The following is a 6,006-nucleotide window of genomic DNA, read 5'->3' on the forward strand; positions in this document are numbered from 1 at the left end:
TAGCCAGCTCACCTTACCCGAGAAAACAGGACTTGCCAGCCTTACAAGGAAATTCCCAACCTCCAGGCCAATCATGCCCTGTTTCTGCTTGCTCTTTCTAAAGCTCTGTACAAATCTTGCCCAAAATCCCTCCAGAAGAAGGCCCCACTGCTTGAAAAGCACTGTCCTCCCCCAAGCAATGGGTTATTTTCCCTTGAATAAAGGATCTCAAACGTATAAGTAAATGGTTTTAGTCTGGTCATTTGACAGTGTGCTACAAAGTGTGATTTAAGACCTGGAATTTATGTTACGTCTTCATCTCTGAAGTATTTATTTATTGCTCATTGTCTCTATACTCCTGTTAGAATATAAGCTCCACAAGGGCAGGAATCTTGGTTTACTGGTATATCTCAAGCATCTAAACAGTGCCTGGCATATAGGAGACATTCAAATATTTGTTTCAAGAGCAAATGAAATAGGAAGAAGTTTGTTTTTTAATCATGATTATGTAGTCCCAATGGCAAGATTTAACCGCAGGTTACAACAGAACTGTCAAGTGAATATGTCCCTATGCCCATCTCATTCTCTGGTATTATTTATCATGACACAATTTAAGCTTGAATCACTTATTGCATGTCTACTTCAGATATAAAAGTTGCATTCCTTAGTTCTTATGTGTAAGAGAAACTGCTAGTTACCAATCTGATTTCAGGTTCTCTTGCTATCTTGAAGAGCATATACTCGACTAGAAGACCACATTTCTAATCTCCCTTGCAGACAGGTTGTGGTCAGATAATTATTAAGATATATATGGAAATTGTTGGAATTCCTTCTAGAAAAGATCTTTGAAATGGGAACAAATCGCTGATGCGGTCCCTTGTTTTCCTTCTTCTGCTTCCTGCCTCGAATGCAGACATGATAGTTCCAACAGCCCTGCCGTATACAATGAGGTAAATTTAAGGATGGAATCTCTGGGCTTCCCTGGTGGCGCAGTGGTTAAGAATCCGCCTGCCAAGGCAGGGGACACGGGTTTGAGCCCTGGTCGGGGAAGATCCCACATGCCGCGGACCAACTAAGCCCGCGCGCCACAACTACTGAAGCCCGCACGCCTGGAGCCTGTGCTCTGCAACAAGAGAAGCCACATGTGATGAGAAACCTGTGCACTGCAAGGAAGAGCAGCACCCCCCCCCCCCGCCACAACTAGAGAAAGCCTGTGTGCAACAAGGAAGACCCAACGCAGCCAAAAATAAATAATAAATAAATAAATAAATGTATTTAAAAAAAACAAAACACTTCCTCAGTTTTGCTGTTCAGGGTGATGCTGATTTGGGAAAGATCCCCGGTGTTCTCCTTACTTGCTGTAAGTGATAATAAATGCTTCCTCCTCCCAATGTGCGGCTTGGTTGTGTCTACTGTCTCGACACCCACCGAGAGGAGAAACCAGTTTTGGGGTAACAGGACCATAGGTGGCCGTGCAATTATAAGAGTTTGGTAAGGCCGTGGGGAGTTCCCCAGCCAAGTTCACCCCCTCACTCCCTGTCTCGCAGGAACACACCTGCCTCACTGTTCCCATCGTGCTCAGCTGTGGGCTGGGCCCACTTTATGAGAAGCAAGGCCCCGGCTCCACAGCGGTGATGGGTGTCAGAGCAAAGCCACGGAGGGCATGGATCAATCATACCTTTGCAGTCCCAGTGAGACGTCTGAGAGCCACATTCTCCTGGTTCAGGATACCTGATGATCCTCTGAAAAGACGCCTGGAACAGTGTTACCTTCTGAGAAAAAGGGATATAATAAGTGAAAAAACTCCAACAGAGTTTAACATACATTTTTGAATGAATTTCTTTAATAAATATAAAAATACGCTCAAAGCAATTGGGATTTTTCTGCATTTTTAAATATGTTAAAGATGATATCACTTCAGGTAGAAGTGAAGAATCATTTATAGTGATAGAATTAGAGCCCTCATTACTTTGTTTTGTTCTGACTATTCATTGACTGATGTACTTCCGGTCTTTGACAGTGCTATGGACTGAAATGTGTCGCCCCACCCAATTCCTGTTTTGAATCCTAACCCCCAATATGACTATATTTGGAGATAAGGTTTTCAAGAAGGTAACTAAGGTTAAATGAGGTCATAAGGGTAGGGCCCTAATCCAGTAGGATAGGTGGTCTTAGAAGAAGAGGAAGAGAGAGAGATTTCCCTTCCCCTCATGCTCATATATGTGTATATCTATGTACGTGTGTATACATATATGTGTACACATGTGTATATAGCTTCACTTCAGACAGCTGAAGTTAGACGTTAACAAAGGAACTAGTGAAACTGCTGGGCAAACAGCAGTGCTAAGCAGAAAGTCTCAACAGGAGAAAAACTACAACCTCTATGTTTCTTAGCTCCTTCTCCTCAATTTCTATTTTGAGGTTGCTCCAATCTTCAGGGAAAAAAGACTCACCTGGTTCTTTATGCCATTGTTCTTTCATCTGTCTCCTGCCTTCCAGCCTCGCTGACCACTGCCACTTGCTTTCCACCACCACGGCCGACCTACAACTGTTCACGTAGAGTGGCCTTCCCGTTGTCAAATCCAAAGGATCCACTCGCTGCCTTGACCTCTTGGGAGCATTCGCCACTGTTCTACCCTTGTAGAAACTTTTGGTTCCCTTACTTCGAAGATACCAGTCTCCCCCTGTTCTCCTTCTTTGATTAGGTTTCAAGTCTCTTCCCCTTCCAGCCATCCTTAAAGCTACGTGTTTCACAGGAATTTCATCCTTTAACACTTTTCTTCTCTCACTCAGAGACTTTTTGTGAGGGAGCTCATTATCCATGGCTTCGACTACTGGACCCTCAAACATGTCTGGCGCTGACTCCGCTATGAGCTCCCAGTGCTTAGTTTTATTTGCCTACAAAGTGACTCCACCTGGGTGTTCCACGGGCGCATCTCAACGATATGCTCCCATCCTAACTCTCAGGGAGTGTCCTCCCTAAGAGGCACCTCCACCTGTTTTCCTTATTTGGTACCATCATCTACCAGTCACCCAGGTCGTCCCTAGACTCTGTCCTCTCCTCCCTCACCCCCTGGATTTAATTTGTCACTCAACCCTGTAGTTTCTTTCTCCTTCATAGTTCTTAAACCCATCTCTTTTCCATCACTGCCCCCAATTTACTTGTTTGGGAGGTAGTATTGAGGGAGCCACAGGAATGTGCATCAGAATCACCTGTGTGGTTTTCGTTTTAAATAAGTGTGCCTGTCCTGCCCCTCCTCCAGAGGTCCTGAACCGGCACGTCCTCTTCCTCACCACGCTATTCTCATTCTCCCCTGGTCTCCCATCCATCCTCCACACCGCTGACAGATCATCTCTCCAAAAGGCAACCGTCAAAGCGCAACCTATCTGTCTTTTCAGAGGTTCCGCAGAACCTTCAGGATAAAGTCCAAACTCCTCGGAAAACCCTTGACACTTTGGTTCTTGCCCACAGCTTCCACCTCACCTCCTGCCACTCCCTTACAGGCACCCTGCACTCAAGCCTTATCGAAGTGTGCTACTTGCTGTTCCTGGAACATTCCTCCTTTCCTTCCCTTGCTGTTCTCAGTGGATCTCCTCCGTCAGCCCTTTCCGCCTGGAAGTCATCTTGTTCAAAAAGCCTCTCCTGACTTCTCCAGGCAGTTAGGTACTTCCTCTTCTGTGTTTCCACAGGACCTTGTTCATATCATGATTCTATATTTATTATTGGATGGTTATAAGTATTTGTGTTTATACAGTGTCTCACCCACTAAGCTATGAGCACACTTTGTTCAGTTCATTATCGTATGCCCTCATGTAGAGACCCACACATAATGTGTACTCAACGAATGCTGAGTGAATGCATTTCTGAAGTGAATAAAGTTTTAATTTACACTTTTCTGATTGATTAAAGTATACAGTATTTTTTTTCTTTTTCTTCTTTTTCTTTTTCTTTGGCCTCGCAGAGCGGCATGCTGGATCTTAGTTCCCTGACCAGGGACTGAACCCATGCCCCCTGCAATGGAAGCACGGAGTCTTAACCACTGGACCACCGGGGAATTCCCATACAGTATTTAACATATAACAAAAATGAAACTACTGACCCACTTTCAGGACAGCATGCTCTTTGAATCCCTTTAATATTTATTTATTTGCCGCACCGTACTGTATGTGGGATCTTAGTTCCCCCGCCAGGGGTCGAACCTGTGCCCCTTGCAATGGAAGCACAAAGTCTTAACCACTGGACTGCCAGGGAAGTCCCTGAGTCCCTTTTAATAATGACAGGTTATATTCAAACAGTACTTCTGATTTTTCAAAGCACTTTTTTTTTAATAAATAATCTCACCACACTTTTTTTTTTTTTTTTTGGCTGAGTTGGGTCTTTGTTCTGGCTCGCGGGCTTCTCACTGCGGTGGCTTCTCTTGTTGCCGAGCACGGGCTCTAGGCGTGCGGGCTTCAGTAGTTGTGGCACGTGGGCTCAGTAGTTGCGGCACGCAGGCTCTAGAGCGCAGGCTCACTAGTTGTGGCACACGGGCTTAGTTGCTCTGTGGCATGTGGGATCTTCCCCGACCAGGGATCGAACCTGTGATCCCTTACATTGGCAGGCCGATTCTTAACCACTGTGCCACCAGGCAAGTCCCTCAAAGCACTTTTCTTCCAACACTTTATTATGAATATTTCCAAACACATGGGAAAGAAAAAGAATTGTAAGTGAACTCCCATAGACCCTAGATTCTAAATCAACATTTTGCTGTATTTGCAAAACACTTTTTATAGGCTAGTTTTATCAGCACTTTTTATTTCACCTAGTGACTAAGGTATGATTCTGTCTGTTTTTATAGACTAAGACTAAGAGACTAAGAGATTTAATGATTTGCCAAGAAGCATATCTCCCAGGAGTTATGATCAACCTGTGCCAGCTGATGGCAACCACACCTTCCGGGCGTCAGATATATAGCCCAGGCCTGAACATACATTGAATATCCTCGGTAATGAAAAGCTTCCAATACCTCAAGACAGGAGAATCACCAGAACCATGGGAAATCCGGCAAGAAAACATTTCTAGGTCATAGATCATTCAGAGAGGAATCCAGTCTTGGGCCTCCCTCCCCCTCACCCCACTTCCCTTCCTGGTTAGTCATCGTTTCCTGCCCAAATCTAGCTGAGATATTTCTTCCATTCATTCTTTTCCAGCACTAGATGCAAGTCTAGAATAACTTTTTTATCAGCTGACCTACTTCTCCCTCTTGCCTTTTCACATGCCCGAGATACATGACCTCAAGGAAACCACGGCCCTAAATCATATCCTTGCGCAGCTCACAAAACCGCTCACTGTTTCCTACCAAATTACGTCTAATATAACGTCTGCCTCCCGCAGTATAACCTATCCAAGCATCTGTCTTCTTACTCCTTAGCGTCCATCCTACATAACTAAGAGTTGTTCCTGTAAATACACCCAGGGCTTTCTTTATTCCCCTTTTTCATGTGTAAATCACCACCACTCTCCCCCCCCCCCCGCAAATTCCACAAGTGTAAAACCGAGACCTCCAAGTCTTTGCCCAACACAAATGCCAAGTCTTCTAATAAACCTTCTAGAAACCGCAGGCCTGTTGTGACCTCTATCGCCAAACTTGCGAAAACTTGTGGCACTGATCTTAATCTACCTTGTAGAGCTTTATGGTCTGACTTCTCTTGCCACCTTCGGCCCCCTTTGCCTGAGGATAACATTCTTGACGAATGGGACGTTGTCTTCCTCAGCATCGCCCTCGCACACAGTGGGGGCTTTATCGTGCTTAATTTCGTTTAACGCAACATGGTCCGCCTACGGCGTCGGGGGCGGACACGCTTTGCCGGATTCACACGTACACTCGCACGTACACACGGACGCTGTCTTCCACTCGGACACCCACGTGTCTCCAGAGCCACAGCCCTGGAGCTGTCTTGGGTCTCCCAGCCTGTGGGCGTTTCCACTGCAGCCAGCGGAAGGGGAGGCTCATTTCTTTAAAACCGCCTCAAGGGATCCTTGTTACT

The sequence above is a fragment of the Eschrichtius robustus genome, chromosome 4, assembly GCF_028021215.1.
Source record: "Eschrichtius robustus isolate mEscRob2 chromosome 4, mEscRob2.pri, whole genome shotgun sequence".
In the NCBI taxonomy this organism is placed as follows: Eukaryota; Metazoa; Chordata; class Mammalia; order Artiodactyla; family Eschrichtiidae; genus Eschrichtius; species Eschrichtius robustus.